Below are 20,351 nucleotides of genomic sequence, written 5' to 3'. Positions count from 1 at the left end.
CAGCCCTCAAGCCTTTGCCACTGCTTTGTTACATACCTTTGCCACCTTCAGATCATCAGACACTATCATCCTGAGATCTCTTTCCTTAGTCTATGCACATCAGTCTTTCAACCCCATCAACAAAGCTCCTTTGGATTTCTGTACCCCAAATGCATGGCTCTGCATTTCTTGGCTTTGAATCCCAGCTGCCAAACCTTCACACTCCTCAGGCTTTCTTAGATCACGTGTCATGCTATTTACTTCTTCAAATGTGTCAACTGTTGCAAATCTTATTTTCCTGAACATACCCAGATCAGTCCAGAGAAGTGGGTTGTGTATCCCTACCAGCAGGTGGAGTCAGAGAGCAAAATTTTGGGCACTGCCATATATATGAGAGTGCCACCTGCATTCCCTCAATATTTCTCTGACTCCAGCAGCTGGTAGAGATGCACCTGCAGTCTTAGTTAGATTTTTAAAGTTTAGTTAGATTTTTTTCTTGTTTTTTTCGTCACCTTTGCTTCCTGAGGTGTTAGGCACCTTCGTGGGACATCCCTCAGTCGAAGCCCGGCGTCCGGGTGGGGGGTGGACACCCCTGTCTGTGTCTCGCCCGCTCCCACTCAGGGGGGTGACAACCAGGGGCTCCTGTTTTTTCTCCTCTGAAGCTACTCCCTCGACTCCTGCTTAAGTGGACTCCATAAAGTTAATTAAAAAAAAAAAAACTTTAACTTTTTGCTTTCAGTTTCCTCTGGCTAAGGTATGGAGTCTGCACCAGGGGAGGCAGTCCTTGCCGCTGATCAGGGAGGCAGGCAGCTTCTTTCATTTTCATTTCTCTCAGCCTCCGGGGCTCCAGGTGGTTTGAGAGAGGGGGTAAGTGCCTTTCAGCGATTTCGCTGTTGGTGCAGCTCGATGTGAGCGACAGCGCAGCGGTGCTTGAACGGCCGGCCTGTTAACTTTTTCCTCACGCTGCTGACAGCGCACGCTTTTTCCTTGCAGCCCTTCCCCCCGCTCAGCTTACAGACCGCGTGGCTGCGCGGTAGCAGTGCTTATTTTTACTGCATTCGGCAGTGTGTTTCTCGGCTACACCACATGGCCACACTGTTATTGAGGGGTCTCCGCTCCAAATCATCTGCTTGCCATGCCTGTGAGACATGCGGACAGGTTTTAGATTCTGCCTCCCTCTGTCCGACCTGCGCCTCGGGGATGAAGGGATCGTTGGGGGCCGGTGTCCCCTCCCTGGGGGGGGGAGGGGCTTTGAGCCGCAGTTCACTGGAGGGGGATTCCGCTCCCGTTTTGGCGCAGGTGTGTGAGGATGTCTCAGTGGGGGCTACTGACTCGGCGGATCTGGACCCCCCCTGGAGGAGGAGGGGGACCCGGAGAGGTTTTCCCCTGAGTTTATATTGCTTATGCACCAGGCCTTCTTAGCTAGGAAGCAGGCGGTGCTTAAAAGGTCCGGGCAGCCGCTTTTACTCTCGGAGCCCTCAGTTAAGAGAGTGCGGCCTGAGGAACAGCTGTCCAGCTTTATAGGAGATGGTTCCCAGAGGCCACTGGATCCCACCCCTGGATCAGGATCAGTGACAGCTTCAGGACCGGTCCCAGCTCCGGATGCGATCCCTGATCTGGGGGATATCGATCCGGTGGACACAGATGGGAATGAACTACGGTCCGCGGAAGGCAATGATCCTAGCGTGGTTCGCCTTTTTAAGCGAGATGAGCTGAGGCCACTTATCCCCCAGGTGTTGGAAGTACTAGACCTTAAGATGTCGCAAGAGGAATCTGATAATGAAGGGGTTAACCCGGTCCTTGATGGCATATGTAGGCCAACTACGTCTTTCCCGCTGCCTAAGAAAGTCCAAAAGCTGGTGACCTGTGAATGGGATTCTCCGGATGCGGGACTGAGGGTGGGCAGAGCTATGGCGAAGCTGTACCCTCTTTCGACGGATGTTTTGGATCTGCTGAAGATTCCGAAGGTGGACACAGCGGTATCGGCAGTAACGAAGAAGACCACTATTCCGGTGGCGGGGGCTGCCGCCTTGAAGGACATGCAGGACCATAAGCTGGAGATTCAGTTGAAGCGAGTCTTTGAAGTATCAGCCTTGAGTCTTCAGGCTGCGATATGCGCTAGCATGATGCAGAGGGCATGTCTGTGCTGGATTCAAGAGTCCAGTGCGGGGGCCGGCAGTGATGGTGCACTACAAGGCGCCCGCTTGAAGGCGGGTATCGCATATGTGGCAGATGCGCTGTATGATCTGGTGCGAACCTCGGTTCGCAGCATGGTTTCTGTAGTGGCGGCACGCCGACTCCTCTGGCTACAAAATTGGTCAGCAGATTTGTCCTCCAAATCGCAGCTTTGTAACCTCCCTTTCAAAAGTCAGCTTCTATTTGGGGAGGACCTCGATCAATTGGTGAAGCTGCTTGTGAGTCCGAAGGCAACAAGTTGCCAGAAGATAGAAGATCTACCAAGAAAGTTTTTCCTACCAGGATTCGATTTTGGGATTCCCGCCGTTTTTGATCCAGCAGATATTCCACCCCGTCCACACCTAAGCAGACTACTGGACGCCAGCAGTCCTTTCATGGTGGCCGCCGAGCCGGTAGGGACTCTGGACACCTGGGGGCAGGAGGCAGTAAGCCCTCCCAATGAAGCCACGAGTACCCATTCCGTCATTGAAGCTGCCGGGGGCAGATTATCCAACTTTTACATGGACTGGGCAAAGATTACCTTGGACGGTTGGGTTTTGGAGGTGATCAGAGATGGCTACATTCTAGAATTCTCTCGTCCCGTTCGGGAGGGGTTTGTGGAGTCCTGCATGGCCTCACTCAGCAAGCAAGAAGCGGTGCAGGACACACTGCGTCGTCTGATTGAGCTGGAGGCCATTGTCCCAGTGCCGGTGGCAGAGCAGAGACGGGGCCAGTACTCGGTGTACTTTGTGGTCCCCAAGAAGGAAGGCACCTTTCGCCCCATCCTCAATCTACAGAAGGTGAACCATTGTCTTCGAGTTTCACGCTTCCGGATGGAGACCCTGTGGACAGTTCTGGTGGCAGTTTGAAAAGGAGAGTTTCTAGCATATCTTCATATCCCGATCCGGCCCAACCACCAGCGGTTTCTGCGCTTCAAGGTGTTGGGACAACACTTCAAATTTCGAGCTCTTCCCTTCAGTCTCACGACGGCTCCTCAAACGTTCACCAAGGTTATGGTGGTGGTGGTGGCAGCTTTTCTTCGCAAGCATGGGACCTTAGTCCATCTGTATCTGGACGACTGGTTGATTCGGACGAAGTCCTGGGAGGAATACGAGAGAGCCATTCAGAGGGTGCGGCTCACGTTGCAGTCGTTCGGCTGGATAATCAATGTGCAGAAAAGCCACCTGGAGCCCACCCAACAGCTGGTTTGTTTGGGAGCACTGTTCGATACTTTTCAAGGCAAGGTGTCCCTGGCGGCCAACAGGGGGACGAAGTTGCAAGATCAGATCTGCGCCCTTCTTCGAATGAAGACCCCCACAGTCTGGCACCATCTTCAGGTCCTAGGATCCATGGCTTCCACCTTGGATTTAGTTCCCTGGGTGTTCGCTCACTTACGACTGTTACTGCGTGCACTTTTGTCGCGTTGGTGGCCGGTGTCGGAACAGTTCCACCTCCCCATGCTGCTGTTACCAGCATCCAGAGCCAGCCTGTCATGGTGGCTATCGGCCAGCAATCTGAACCAAGGAGTAGACCTCGACCCTCCAGATTGGGTGATCTTCTCCACAGATGCAAGTCTGTCCGGTTGGGGAGCGGTGTGTGCAGACAGATCTGCCCAGGGGCTCTGGTCCCCGACGGAGGGAACATGGTCCATAAACCGTCTCGAGACGAGAGCGGTTCGGTTAGCTCTGCTAGCCTTTCTTCCCTTGATCAAGGACAGGATGGTACGAGTGTTCTCCAACAATGCAACGACGGTGGCTTACATCAATTGGCAGGGCAGAACAAGGAGTCCCGCCGTAGCACTCGAAGCGTGGCTGCTGTTCGCCTTGGCGGAGCATCATCTGCGAGGAATTGCGGCGTCGCATGTCGCAGGAGTGGACAACGTGCAGGCGGACTTCCTCAGCAGACAGCAGCTCGATCCCGGGGAGTGGGAGTTGTCCCCCGAAGCGTGGAACCTCATCTGCGCGTTGGCAGCTGGTGTCGGAACAGTTCCACCTCCCCATGCCGCTGTTACCAGCATCCAGAGCCAGTCTGTCATGGTGGGTATCGGCCAGCAATCTGAACAGAGGGGTAGACCTCGACCCTCCAGATTGGGTGATCGTCTCCACAGATGCAAGTCTGTCCGGTTGGGGAGCGGTGTGTGCAAATAGATCTGCCCAGGGGCTCTGGTCCCCGATGGAGGGAACATGTCCATCAACCATCTCGAGACGAGAGCAGTTCGGTTAGCTCTGCTAGCCTTTCTTCCCTTGATCAAGGACAGGATGGTACGAGTGTTCTCCAACAATGCGACGACGGTGGCTTACATCAATTGGCAGGGCGGAACAAGGAGTCCCACCGTAGCGCTCGAAGCGCGGCTGCTGTTCACCTGGGCGGAGCGTCATCTGTGAGGAATTGCGGCGTTGCATGTCACAGGAGTGGACAACGTGCAGGCGGACTTCCTCAGCAGACAGCAGCTCGATCCCGGGGAGTGGGAGTTGTCCCCGAAGCATGGAACCTCATCTGCACCAGATGGGGGGTTCCTCAGTTGGATCTGATGGCCACTCGGGCAAACGCAAAGACGGCACGCTTCATCAACCGTCGTCGCGAGTTCGGTGGATCTCGACGCCCTGGTGTGTCCTTGGCCCCGGGGAATTCTGCTTTATGCCTTTCCCCCCTGGCCACTCATCGGTCACCTTCTCCGGCGCATAGAGCACCATCCCAGCGAAGTGGTTCTCGTGGCTCCGGAGTGGCCACGACGCCCGTGGTTTGTGGACTTAGTTCACTTGGCTCTCGAGGGTCCCTTGCAGCTAGCTCATCTTCCGCACCTGCTGCATCAGGGACCCATCTTTTTGGATCAGGAGGATCGCTTCTCTCGCAGCTTGGCTTTTGAGAGGTGACATCTACGGTTGAAGGGGTATTCCAAACAGGTCATTTCTACTCTCCTTCACGCTCGCCGACCGGCTACTTCTATGGCCTATGTTAGGGTCTGGAGGCTTTTTGAGACTTAGTGCCTCCAGCACTCCTGCGATCTGTTACTGGTGGAAGTTCCTCAGGTGTTGGACTTCCTACAACAGGGTCTAGCTAAGGTTGTCTCAGCTTTTCACGTCAACCAGACGGTGGAACTTCCGGGGTTTTCGTGGGGAACTGCATCTTTGGACGTACGACGTGCCTTGTTGCGCTATCTCGAGGTTACCAATGATTTCCGACGTTCCGATCATTTGTTCCTTCTCTTTTTTGGTGGTCCAAAGAAGGGAGACAAGGCGTCAAAGGCAACAATCTCCAGTTGGATTAAGGAAGCTATCGGCTCGTCCTACATAGCCTGAGGACGTCAAGTCCCGTTGGGTCTCGGAGCTCATTCTACCCTGGCCCAAGCTACTTCCTGGGCAGAGTGTCAACTTCTCTCTCCTCAGGAAATCTGTAGGGCGGCGGTATGGTCATCCCTCCACACTTTCACTAAGCATCATCATCTTGACGTTAATGCTCCGGGGGAGTCTTTTGGTGCGAGTGTTCTGCTTGCGGGTCTTTCGTGTTCTCGCCCAGTTTAAGGTGGCTTGGGTACATCCCACATCTCTGGACTGATCTGGGTATGTTCAGGAACTGAAAATTGGTTCTTATCTGCTAATTTTCGTTCCTGTAATACCACAGATTAGTCCACAGGCCCACCCTTGGTTCATATTCCGAAAGACTGGCTGGATAGGCAGTTATGATTACTGTAGTTTTCACAAAGCTTCTTTTTTGCAGAGATTCTCGATGGAGCAGTTTCCTTCATGTTGATTCGGTTTCAGTTCTTTTTTGATAGGTGAAGGGGTTGTAGGTTTGTTTGTTTTGTCAACCCTTCGGCCGTTCTTCTATTAATAGGGGCTTGGGTACAGTCCAATACTGAGGGACTGCAGGTGGCACTCTCGTATATATGGCAATGCCCAAAGTTTTGCTCTCTGACCCCATCTGCTGGTAGGGATACACAACCCACTTCTCTGGACTGATCTGTGGTATTACAGGAACGAAAATTAGCAGGTAAGAACCAATTTTCATGTCATCTGAAAAAAAACAAACCTTTTGTTGAGTTCAGCGGTCTGCGGGCTGATCCCGTAAACCACTGCCCTTACCTTTGCGGCCGGGCCAGCCATGGTTCGTCCTGGAGCAACAGGACGCCATCAGCCTCAACTCTCCATGCCTCCCCTTAGGCATGTGCACCCAACATCAGCCCATTTAAAGGGACCACGGTGGGAAAGGCCCACGGCCTTCTATTGATGATGTCACTGGCATTGCTCTGTATAAGGGCAGCTCCCCTGCTGCACCTTGCCTCAGCCACAGGTCCAACTACTTTAGTAGTGCATGTTGCTATCAGTCTTTGTTTATTGAGCCTGCCCAGTCTGCTTCAGTCCTATCCATCCTTCTTCCTCTTCCCTTGCTTGGACTTTCAATATGCCTGTTCACTGCCTTCCTTTGACCCTTGCCTGCACTCATAGTACACCTGATCGCTGCCTGCCTACAACCCTAGCCTGGCTTTGGATCACGTCTCCAGTCATCAACAGAGATCCTCTCCTGAGTCCTGCCAGCCCCAGTACCCAAAGGCTCAACCCGAAGAGAACATGGGCTGGTAAAGGTGAATTTCGTATGTGTCTCTGCTTCACTTGGGTCCACCTGTTGATGGTAAGAACCTGCAGGGCTCCTCCCTGCAGGTAGAGACAATCTTACCTCAGCCCAAGGATCCACAGACACACCACCTTTCCTTCTAACCCTTCCTTAATGTCGCTCACAAAGATAATGACAAGAACCAGCCCCAAATCTGATTCTTGAGGCACTCCACTTATCACTGTTCTCTCCTCAGAGTAGGTAGGTTCCATTTACCACTACTCTCTGGTGCCTATCCATCAACCAATTTGTAATTCAATTAATCTCCTTGGGATCCATGCCCAAGCTTTTCATTGTGTTCATGTGCCAGAAGTTTCAGAAGATTTATCACAATTTTATTTAGAGAGAGAATTTTGTTTTTTTGGTGAGAGTTTATCTGTGAGGCAAGTTGATCACCAGATCTACTGGAGTGCTGGAATCATGTCTTCCCAAGCATCAGTCACTGCTTTATCACTGATCTGGACTGCGGAGAAGTACATCTAAAGAATTCAAAGGTCACCTGAGATTTAACTTATGCTAAAATTCTGGCCAGAATTTAGGTGGGGATTGTGAAAGTTTTCTTGAACTGAACCGAGATTCAGGGCAGGGTTAGTGTTTTTATATTATAACTTACAAAAAGATGATTTACTCCTTCTAATGAGAATAAATCTTTTTATTATACTTCCATGTGCCTCTGTTTCCTATAAAGTATAAGTATAACAATCCCAATGTTTTATGTATTTACTAGTTTTCTTCAAAAAGCTTTACAAAACAATATATGGAATAGAAAGAAAATGCCTTGGCCATCTGCACAAGAAACCATGGTAATGTCTTAAAAGTCCACACATTAAATGGAATATCTGCTGGATCTTTAAATGTATACAGCTTTTCTTATAAAAAAAACTCCTGTTGCCAGATATTTAGAATTTGAAAACTAGTGCATCCCATGACACATTTCCACATTTTGCCCTTAGGCTACATCGGAAAAGACGGAAAACTGCACAATTTAGATTCTGTGAAGAGGAACAGGAGAGTACAAAATAGTGTGTACTATAGAGGCAGTGCATGCAAATTTACCTGACTGGCTGGGGGTCTTCCAGACAGGTTTGGGAACCACTGATCTAGAGGGATTTTGTTTTTGCATATAGGGCTCTTAGAGCTTTGTCTTGTAGTGTAATTACTAGCTAATTTAAAACTCCCAGATATGGTAGGGATCTCCCCAAAGTACTAGAGAGCTGCTCAGTTCTAGGGCTAAAACTAAATGACTCAGAAGTAAAAAATCTACTATATGCAGATGATTTGGTCATTCTTTCCCCCATCACAGAAGGTCTACAAGAGAATCTAAACCTGTTAGGAGCCTACTGCACAGTATGAGTCCCACAAAAGGCAAAAAAAATTCAACATACATTCAGATTTTTCCTAAATAAACAAGAATATCCTAGAATATACATTCCTTGACTCGAGACTTGAGTTTTAAATTGGCTATTAAAAACACTCCAAGAAAAAAGCTCTGGGAACCCATGAAAAAAAAACCCCAAAACCTCTAGATAAATACAATCCCCCACAGAAACAACTCTAATTGGTGCAGAGTAGAATTGGGATGCTTCCTTTACTACTCACCATGAAAAAAAGAATATTCATATTCTGGTGTCATCTCAATAGCAGTGATACAAACTCTCCCTCCATTACCAGGTTGAAAAATACACACTTAGCACTTTTGTAGCAAACCTGCCATACCAATGCAGCACTAACATAAGGAATTCAACCCAGCATACAAAAAGACAGCAATGCAAATATTGCAACATGCCCTAGAACACTAATACAACTCATACTGGATGGTGCAAATTGGAAAACAGAAAAAGCTGAACTGTTACAAATCCCTCCACAGAAAACACACACTAGCTGAATACCTCGGTCACAAATGTCAAAAAAAGCAGACTGACCCTCACCAAATACAGAGCAAGTGAGCACAGACTAGAGCTAGACATAAAAAGATGCAGACAAACGCTAAACTGGAAATCCCAAGATGTCAGATTCTGTATGCAATGCAACAATGGAGAAACAGACACAGAAATGCTGAGTAAAATAAAAAGATAGCAGAGATGCATATTTCCCTAAACCAAACAGGAAAAATCAAGACTTCCCACAAAAGTATGGCTAAGAAAAACTCTGTATAATCCTGGAGGAAAGAGGAGAAATAGCGGCTAAAGCAGAAAAATATGTGACATCCTGCCATCGGGCCAGAAATGAAACCTGACCAGGGACAATACAGACCAGCATCAGCGCTAAAACATGAGGCATGTCCCTGATGCTGTACTCGCTGTAACCTGTACCTTTACTTGACATATCATTTAGTAATTTTGTCCTCTTTTCTTACCCTTTATTTTAATAATTTTGTATATTACTTTAGCAACACATGTAAACTTGTCATGCCAATAAAGTTATCTGAATTGGACATCTAGCTGCTGTATTTTCAGCCAAGCATGTAAGATTAGCTTAAGCCACTAGGTGGCAGCAGAGTCTATTCTAACTGAAATCACACAACCGTCAGTATTCCATTTTCAATTTTTATTTTTAAACAAATTTCTGGTAATTTTTCAGGTTTTATTTTCCAGATATTAAAACTGGGGTAAAAGTAAATAAAAAATTGTTAAAATCAGTAAGCAAATGTAATTATGTACATATTTTAGTAATATGCTGATATCTTCATATGCCTAAGTTTAAACTAATTGTTTCTACATTTGTATTACAATAAGGAACAGAGTTGAACTCATAAACAAGTCATCACCCTACACTGTTGTAACTATAACAACATCGCATCAATACCTTCTGGTATCCATGAACCAAGAATTATTGTATCCTGCTTATTTGGGCTTTCAGCTCAATCAGAATCAGGACTGAGATCTGGTACCATGAGCCCTTACTTACAACTACCAGGGGCAATGTTTCTCTATTTTATATTCCCTCCCAATTTACAGTATTTACAGCAACAATCCTCAGCTGCAGGCATGACCCAGAGCTTCTTGCCAGAACTCTGAAATCCTGGGGACTTACATCTGGCCACTAGGCGTCACAATTGTGCCCAGGTCTCACCATACAGCAGTGCACAGCAATGCCCCTGAACCACCTGGCCCCAAGCAAAGACTTTTCTGAATGAAAAACCATTAACATTGAATTTAATTTCTGATTTATATGCCAGCTTTCATGACTAATCAGCCACTTCAAAGTGGTGCCTGGCCCCAGAGAGCTTACAATCTAAGGGACCGATGGAATAAGCCATGCATTAAGGCTGGAGGTTAGGAGGTGAAATTCAGCACGCAGTTTCTTAACACACACACTAAACACAAACATTTAACTCCCACTATGGTAAGCAACTGGTATGATAGTGCAACAGAAGTTTTAAAAAGTCTGCAAACGAGTTAAAATGTGCGCGCAGCCTTTTGCAGAGGCTGAGCGCACATTTTATCTTGGAAAGGGTGGTGGAGGAGTTTATGCATACACAAGCACTTATTTTAGTAACCTAGTAATGATGGCAGAAAAAGACCAGTTGGCCATCCAGTCTGCCTAGCAAGCTTCTAATAGTAGCAACTGCGGCTCCATGCAGGATATCCCCATGTTTCTCTCAAAGAGTAGTAATTGCCCCTCCATGCAATTAGTTACTGATGATAAGACTAGTAATATTGATAATCAAAACCAAGCAACTGCCAAACCCATAACAAATTACTACTAGCAACATTTTTACTGGGTGAGGAGCTGCCTTGATAATTCAGAAAATGCTGCTTGAATGTTCTTTGCTTTGGGACTTAGCTGTAGAAGCCAACCTGTGCTTTTCCCCTTATGTCTGTGTGTCAGTAGCCCAGACCATAAAAGCCAGGGCCCATTTGGTTTTTGTCTGTATCCAGTTCCCCTTTTTCTCACCCTCGCCCCCCACCCCCTGCTGTGGAAGTGGGGGAGTGATATTGCAATTGGGTCAAAAGCATCAAGGCTCTTGATACAGGGGAGTAATCCCCATGGCTTCTATTAATGGTGGTAACTGCCACTCCGTGCACGTTACCCCCTTGCACTCTCTTTTTCATTTCCTTCCTCTAGCCTTTAGGGATCCACAGGGTTTATCCCATGCACCTTTAAATTCGCTGACTGTTTTCTTCTTCACCACCTCCTCCGGAAGGGTGTTCCAAGCATCAGCCATCGTCTCCATGAAGAAATATTGCCTGATGCCAGTTCTGAGTCGTCCCCACTGGAGTTTCATTTTGTAACTCCTAGTTCTACTGTTTCGTTTCTGACGGAAAAGGTTCAAAGTTTGTGCATCATTAAAACTTTTCAGGTATCTGAAGGTCTGTATCATATCCCCCCTGCAACTCCTCTCTTCCAGGGTAAACATATTCAGATCCTTCAGCCAGGGGCATATTGGCCTACTGGAGCTTCGGGCATGCCTCGGTGGGCCAATCCGGCCAATCACATGGGTTGGTGTTGGTTACAGCGGCCCCCTGCTCACTGAGCCACGGCGACCAACAACAGCCATACAACAGCCCTTTTTTGAGAGCTGCAAACTCCCTCTATGCTTGCCGTGGTCTGCTTTTCATTTTCATGGTAGCAGCAGTGCTCCCCTTCCTAACCGGCATCGTGGCCACATGGGCCTGGGTCTTGCTCTCTACTCTCTTCAGGTGCAGCGGGAAGCATTGTCGTGGCATCGCCATGCTTCTCTGCCGTTGTCTCTTCATCTGCCAGCGGGAGGCAACCAGCAGATCTCCCACTCCATTGCATCACTGCCAGCTGAAGGTCTCCCACTGCTGTCTGCCCCCAGGCCCCCTTTATGCTTAGCCACAGCAAAAAAATAACTCTTGCCACCACCCCCCTCCCAGCATTGGGGCCTTTCAGCTTACATGATGGGGCATTTCCAGGACCATCAGCAGGCAACCCAACCTGAATCCCCCCCCCCCGATCAATGTAAATAAAAGTGTTGTCGATTTAATTCAGAAGCCCAGGGACTCACTCACCTCTGAATGAGAGTATGTGTGAGCGAACATGCATGTGTGTGAGCATGTGAGAGTAGGTGTGAATGTGAGTGAGTGCATGTGAGCAAGTGTTAAGAACATAAGAAAATGCCATGCTGGGTCAGACCAAGGGTCCATCAAGCCCAGCATCCTGTTTCCAACAGTGGTCAATCCAGGCCATAAGAACCTGGCAAGTACCCAAAAACTAAATCTATTCCATGTAACCATTGCTAATGGCAGTGGCTATTCTCTAAGTGAACTTAATAGCAGGTAATGGACTTCTCCAAGAACTTATCCAATCCTTTTTTAAACACAGCTATACTAACTGCACTAACCACATTCTCTGGCAACAAATTCCAGAGTTTAATTGTGCGTTGAGTAAAAAAGAACTTTCTCCAATTAGTTTTAAATGTGCCCCATGCTAACTTCATGGAGTGCCCCCTAGTCTTTCTACTATCCGAAAGAGTAAATAACCGATTCACATCTACCCGTTCTAGACCTCTCATGATTTTAAACACCTCTATCATATCCCCCCTCAGTCGTCTCTTCTCCAAGCTGAAAAGTCCTAACCTCTTTAGTCTTTCCTCATAGGGGAGTTGTTCCATTCCCCTTATCATTTTGGTAGCCCTTCTCTGTACCTTCTCCATCGCAATTATATCTTTTTTGAGATGCGGCGACCAGAATTGTACACAGTATTCGAGGTGCGGTCTCACCATGGAGCGATACAGAGGCATTATGACATTTTCCGTTTTATTCATCATTCCTTTTCTAATAATTCCCAACATTCTGTTTGCTTTTTTGACTGCCGCAGCACACTGCACCGTCGATTTCAATGTGTTATCCACCATGACACCTAGATCTCTTTCTTGGGTTGTAGCACCTAATATGGAGCTTGAAAGTGCCAGCGTGCATGTGTCTGTATGTGTGTGAGCACATGAGAGAGAAGAGAAAGTTTGTTTGTCTAAGCCACAACAATCTCATGGTGACTGGAATCAAAAGGTCCCAGGTACTGAGACCTGAGGATTTTTTAAAATCCTGATTATTGCGTGTTATTTGATTCAAATATGTTGCTCTTGCTGATGTGAAATATTTTATTGGTGTTTGGGAAATTTTTAACATTATATATGAGTTTTAATAGATGTTCTGTTCAGCTGTTTTGAATTGGGGTTTTTTTAGTATGCATTTAGTATTATTCATAATTTATATTTCTTGATTTTATTTTTTGATGTTTCATGAGGAATGGTGATGTTTCTGTTTTTCCATTGTTGCACTGCATATAGAATTTGGCTTGTTCTGGTTTCTAGTTCAGTTTTTGTCTGCACATTCTATTTATACAGTTTATGGTCTCTTTATTCTGTATTTGGTGAGGGTCTTTCCATATTCTGCCTGTGTGACTGAGGTGAGTTATTCTGTTAGCACAGTGGTGAGCAAACTAAGGCCCCTGCGCCAAATATAACCCTTAAAGATTTTTAATCCAGCCCGCCTATCACCTGGACACTCTCCATTATGTGCAGCTCACCAATGCTCTGACCTGCCTGCCTGCCCGACATCATCAGCATCAAAGGCCAAGTTATTGCCCTTGATGATGCTCGAGAAAGGAGGCTGGAACATCGGTGCGTTTTAATGCAAGGAGAGGCCCAGTTCGTTGGTTCACTGGTGGGGGGCTCCCACTCCCCATTAGTGAGAAGAGACCCCATTGGACAACACTGGTGGGGTTCCCACCCCCCACCAGCAAGGAGAGACCCAGTGCATCGACACTGGCAGGATTTCCACTCCCTGTCAGGGAGGATGTGGCCCAGTTGTTGGGGTGCTTGTCAGCATATGAACAGAGACCGTGTGCATTGGCGCTGGCAGGATTCCCACCCCCTGCCAGAGAGGAGAGACCGGTGCGTTGCAGCTGGCAGGATTTCCACTCCCCGCCAGCGAGGAGGAGGCCTAGTTGTTGGTGTATGAGGAGAGACCCGGTGCATTGGTGCGCTGGCAGGGTTTCCACCCCCTCCAAGCGAGGGGGTGGAAGAATGATGAGTAAAAGAGGAGTAAGGGAAGGGGCAGAGAGGGAAGGAAGGTAAAGTGGTGAGGCTGGTGAGTGAGTGAAATGGAAGGGACATGAATAAGTGGGAAGGAGAGGGTGAGTGATAGAGGTGGTGAGTGTCAGGGAAGGGAATTAGCGAGTGAGTAAGTGGGAGAGAGAGGCTAGTGACTGAATGGGAAGGGGGTGGGAATGAGAAACAAAAGGGTGAGTGGGAGTAAGTGGGTGAGTGACGGAAAGGGAGGAATGGGGGGAGGGAAATGAAGGGAGTGACAGAGATGAGTGGGAATAAGGAGTGAGGAAATAAGGGGGTGAGTGACAGAGGGAAGGTAAGAGGGTGAGGGGGTATAGTGACTGAGAAGGAAGGAGGATGAATGACTGAAGGTGAGTGAGACTGAAGGGAAAAGGAAGTATTTATTTATTTAAAAACTTTTATATACAGACATTCATTTGCATATCACATCGGTTTACAATTAACGGGATTAATAAAAATACGTGCTTTAGAAAGAGAAAAAAATTAAAGTTACATGGAACAGGGGAGAGATGAAGGAACAAGATGGGAGGAGTAGAGGAAAGAGAAAGGGTCCAGTGGACATAAGCAATGTCATTAGCTAAGAGACTGAAATAAATAACTATATACAAGAGAGGAGTGAGAAGAAGAGGAGGGTAGAAGGGTGCATGAGAGTGTGTGAATGAATGTGTGTGTGTATGAGAGAGAGAGGAGGAAGTTTGTGTGCACCCTTCCCCCTACTAATCCATGTCTACAATCTCAGGGTGACTGGAAATGAAGTTTCCAGATTTATGAAGAGGGGAACATTTTTTTTATCCTTATTAGTTTCAATTATTGGATATTTGCTATATCTGCTGTTTTGAAATATGATTGATTTTGGGAAAGTGTTTTAAATTTATAGCTTTTTTTATCCTTATTCTTCTTAATTATTAGGTGGTGTTCTATTTGTCATCTATTTTGAAATATGCTTTTTATTAGTAAGGTTTCCTCACTGTTATGACTGATTTGTATTTCTTGACTTTGTTTTAAGAGGAATAGTAATTATTTCTGTTTCTGGTTTATTGCACTGCACTAGTTTGGCTTTTAGTGGTTTCCTGTCCAGTTTTTTGTCTGCCCCGTACTATTTATACTTTATGGCCTGCATTTGTGACTGAGGTGAGGAAGTCTGCTAGCTGGGAAAATGCCTTGTACCTGTTGGGTTGAAGGTTTTTCTGATTTTGGTAGAGGCTGATTGAAGGGGCTCCATGGGTGCTAAAAATGATGGTGCTTAAGCCTGCTGAGTACTGAAATGCCTGCAGCAAGCAGTGGAGATTTGATTGCTGTGTCAAGGAACCACGTGCCCTGCCCATCCCACCCTCTGGCTCTCATTGTGCTCGATAACTTGTAATGTGGCCCCAGCACAAAAAAGTTTGCCCGCCCCTGTGCCAGGGTATAGTCTGTACAGGAATCTATAACAGCCTAGCTTGTTCTCTTTTCCTGTTTGGTGTTTTAAGGCCAGGTGTAATATTTGCAGTGTTGCCTTTCTCATAGGTAGGGTTGTTACTGTTTAAATGCTGGCAGTTAATGCTATTTGGTATGGGAGGTTTACTATATTGTAACTGTAATTCACTTACTCTCACCCAACATACATTATAATACACCTAATGCCATATGGATTGCAAATATCATTTTTACAGGGATTTCTGGTTGGCAACACTGCAGAGCATCTCTCTCTCTCTCTCTCTATCTATATAAATAAAAATGTTAAATAGTTTGGACAAAATCACTAATCTCAGAAACCACTGAACCAATTGCTTTCACATTTGGACACAATCTTCATTTCGCATACAGGAAGGATCTTCTGTACTTACATTACAGATATGTCACACCTGTGACAGGTAAAATAGGTTTAAAACATTTTTCATCTGCTGGACGTCTGTTACACCTTACACTAATCATTTCAAATTCACATACTCCCATCCCTCACACATCACATTCACACGCACCCATCCCTCACACATCACATTCACACGCAACCATCCCCCACACATCACATTCACCCGCACCCATCCCTCACACATCACATTCACACGCAACCATCCCCCACACATCACATTCACCCATCCATCCCCCACACATCACATTCACCCGCACCCATCCCCCACACATCACATTCACCCGCACCCATCCCCCACACATCACATTCACCCGCACCCATCCCCCACACATCACATTCACCCGCACCCATCCCCCACACATCACATTCACACGCACCCATCCCCCACACATCACATTCACACGCACCCATCCCTCAAACATCACATTCACACGCACCCATCCCCCACACATCACATTCACCCATCCATCCCCCACACATCACATTCACACGCACCCATCCCCCACACATCACATTCACACGCACCCATCCCCCACACATCACATTCACACGCACCCATCCCTCACACATCACATTCACACGCACCCATCCCTCACACATCACATTCACCCATCCATCCCCCACACATCACATTCACACGCAACCATCCCACACACATCACATTCACACGCAACCATCCCTCACACATCACATTCACATGCACCCATCCCCTACACATCACATTCACATGCACCCATCCCCCACACATCACATTCACACGCACCCATCCCCCACACATCACATTCACACGCACCCATCCCTCACACATCACACGCACCCATCCCTCACACATCACATTCACACGCACCCATCCCTCACACATCACATTCACACGCACCCATCCCTCACACATCACATTCACCCATCCATCCCCCACACATCACATTCACACGCACCCATCCCCCACACATCACATTCACCCATCCATCCCTCACACATCACATTCACACGCACCCATCCCTCACACATCACATTCACCCATCCATCCCCCACACATCACATTCACACGCACCCATCCCCCACACATCACATTCACACGCACCCATCCCCCACACATCACATTCACACGCACCCATCCCCCACACATCACATTATAAATAAATTCACCCCATCATACACAGCAATTTTGGATTACTGCCTCCCAGATACATGACTCTGCACTTCTTGGCATTGAATCCCAGCTGCCAAATCATTGACCACTCTTCAAGCTTCCTTAAGTCACTTTTCATTCTCTCCTTCAGGCAGATCTTAGTATCATCTGCAAAAAGAAAAAAATGTACAATCTATCTCTTCTTGTTACGGCTCTGCCCGCGATGAGCCGCAGGCAGCCCCACCCACCCACCTGTTCTCCTCAAACGCGGCACAACGGCGCTAACTTCGTCCTCCGCGGCCCGGAGGCTGCAGCTGTCTCCTGCCCTGCACGGCAGGGCTGACACCGTCAGGAGCCTCTGCCCTCCGCCGCCGGGCCGCCATCGCTGCTCCTACTTCCTCTTCGCGGCTGGAGCTGCTGCCGGGGTCCTAGACGGTAGGGAAGCCGTCCTTGCTACTGCCTGCCTCTTCACCGTCTTCTTGGCGGCAGGAGCGCCGTCAGCCTGGCATTCCACGTGGCGGGGATGCCGCCATCGGGTCTCTCCCTCTTCTGCTCTCCAGCTCCTCACCCGAGGCGCGGGCACGCACCTCAGCTCAACATTTAAAGGGCCAGTAGCAGGAAGTGCTCCTGGCTCCACCAGAATCCAGCTCCACCCAGTTTCCTGCTTCAGCCCTATTTAAGGGTCTCTTCTTCAGTCACTCCTGGCCTTCGGATCGGGTTTCACAGTCGTCTGTGTCTTCTCTCCGGTCCAGGTCTTCCGTGGTCTTCTCCTGCTTTGACAGCTTCGTCTTCATGTTCCTGATGTCCTTCGTCCAGGTCTCCAGTTATCTTCAGGTTCCTGATGTTCTTCGTCCATGTCTCCAGATGTCGTGTTCCTGATGTCCTTCGCTTGTACGTCCTGATGTCCGATGTACTTCCTGATGCCTTTGTCTTCGCCTCTGCCTCCATGTTTTGGTTCCTTGATGTCCACTTTCCTGGCGTGCCGTTGGCATGGTCCGCGACCAGTCCCACGGGTGGGCTTTGAGGGAGCTTCACGGTACAAAGGCCATCTTCATCTCCGCAGTGCAACCCTCCAGAAGACTTCTGCTTCAGTCCTAGGTTTTTAATTCTTGAGAATCTTGAATCCTGTGCTTGAATCTTCTCCCGGTCTTTGAAGCCTCTTGCATTTCGCGTCTGTCCATGTCAAGACTCTGTTCGAACCTGCTCCGCTTCAGCGTGGTCCGCGACCAGTCCTGTGGGTGGACTGTGAAGGGCATGCCCCGGTGCAGGCTTCTTCAGTATCTTCGGCATGTTCCGGTGTCAGCTTCCACTATCTCTCCTAGAGTCTGCTTTGAGCCCAGCGTGATCCGCAACCAGTCCCACGAGTAGACTGTTTAGGGCGCGCTGCATCACAGTCTCAACTCAGTGCCTTGATCCTTGCCTTCGTCTACAGTGTCCTCGCCTGAGTCTTCGTCCAAAGTCTTCTGTGTTCTAAGGACTCCGTCTGCCCTCTGTTACGACTGTTGCTGCCCAACGTCTCCACTCCGCCCTCCTTAGTTTTATCCATATATTTATTAACTCCTTCAAAAAAGTGAAGCAGATATGTGAGGCAAGACTTGCCTTGGGTAAAGCCATGCTGACTTTGTTCCATTAAACCATGTCTTTCTATATGTTCTGTGATTTTGATCTTTAGAAACACTTTCCACTATTTTTCCTGGCACTGAAGTCAGGCTAACTGGTCTGTAGTTTCCTGGATTGTCCCTGGAGCCCTTTTTAAATATTGGGGTTACATTGGCCATGTTGCGCGTCCCGTCCATGCTTGGCCCGTGCCCGGGCCTACTCACCTCACTCCTGGTCCAACGAGCCCCGGGCCGTCCTCCCCCGCTGCTGCTGCTAGCTCGGCTCGGCCTCGGAGTCCCGCGGTGGCAACTGCCAGGCCTTCCACCTCCCACCAGGCCTCGGCAGGGCTCGGCATCCTCAGTGGCATTGGTCCAGCCCAGACCGCCTGACCTCTTAAAGGGCCAAGGGCGGGTCCCATTTCCACGGTGCACCCTGATTGAAGGTATACTTAAGGAAGTGGTCAGACACCACTTCCTCGCCTTGGCAATCGGGTCATACACTCTTCCAGCGTCTCTCGTTCCAGTGTCTCCTGTTCCAGCGTCTCCTGTGTCTCCTGTTCCAGCGCCTCCAATTCCTTCATCTCTCCATCCCTGGTAGTACCCTTCAGACTGATCTCACAGTACTGACCTTTGCTTGTTCCTGACTATTCTTGATTGCTGCCTGAATCTGACCTCTGCCTGTTCTCCGACTACTCAGATCGCTGCCTGGAACTTGACCTCTGCCTGACCTGACTGACTACTTCCGGATTGACTACATGGTACTGACCCCTGCTTCGGCTGACCATTCTGGACTGATACTCTGGCCTTGATCCTCGCTATACACTCGGACTCTATGTTCTGGCTTCCTGTGACCTTTGGACATTCTGCTCTGAACATTGACTGCGCACCCTTGTTTGTGGTGGACACTGCCCTGCACTTCCTCTCTAGGGATCCTGCAAGGCCCACCTAAGACCAGGCAGCCCTGGTAACCAAGGGCTCAACCTGAGGGAACCCCGGGTTGCTATTGGTGAAGCTCCTGCTAGCCTCTGTCTCCTCCTGTGCTCCGCCTCCTGGTGGCAGGCGCTCTCCTGGTCTGACCAGAGGGCCGTACCAATCCTGCACCAGGCCAAGGGTCCACCTCCAGCGCAACAGGCGACCCTCCAGTCTTCGGGTACACCTGACCTGCCCCTGCTGACTGATGAAAATCTCAAGCTGATTGTAAATCAAAAGTTACAAAATAGCCTGTAACAAATGTATCTAACCCTCACCATGTACACTGAGACTTAATAACTATGATCAACCTTTAGGATCTTTTGTAAGAATCATAACATAGCCACATTTTAGGTACGGATTTTGGCCAGCCATTTCCTAGTTACATTCCGCTAAATGCTAGCTACTAACCTTTCCTCTACTTTTGCTTGCCAATTCCCATTGGAGACCTGGATTGGGCAAACAAACAAATCTAGAGATAAGATACCGAGCTCTGCTATGGGTGTCTGGGTTTAAGGTGAAGTCGCTAGGCCTTGTAATTACAGCAAAACAGAGGTCAGCTAACAAGCCAGAAGTGATTCCTTATCAGATTAGCCTAAATCGTTTGTGACTGACCTTTGCACTGAGGAAGAGCTTATCTCAAAAATATAGAGGGCTAGTTTAATAAAAAAAAAGTATCCTCTCCAGCTGTTTTTTTTGGCATTTATTTCTATGAAGTAACATTTATTTATTTATTTATTATTTTTATATACCGACATTCGATCTCAATTGAGATATCACACCGGTTTACATTCGGGTACTGTAGGTATTTCTCTATCCCCAGAGGGCTTACAATCTAAGTTTTTGTACCTGTTTTTGTAACATGGCAGGTAATTTGCATTAATCATTAATAGAAAGTATATTAAAAGGGGAAGGACTCATTGTGCAATTTTCTTTTATTTCTGAAAGAGACTCGTTACTTAGGATATATTTCAGAAACCAGAAAGCTAAACTCTACGGTCA

This window comes from Rhinatrema bivittatum, chromosome 6 (genome assembly GCF_901001135.1).
Source record: "Rhinatrema bivittatum chromosome 6, aRhiBiv1.1, whole genome shotgun sequence".
NCBI lineage: Eukaryota > Metazoa > Chordata > Amphibia > Gymnophiona > Rhinatrematidae > Rhinatrema > Rhinatrema bivittatum.
Note: the sequence above shows the minus strand (reverse complement) of the source record.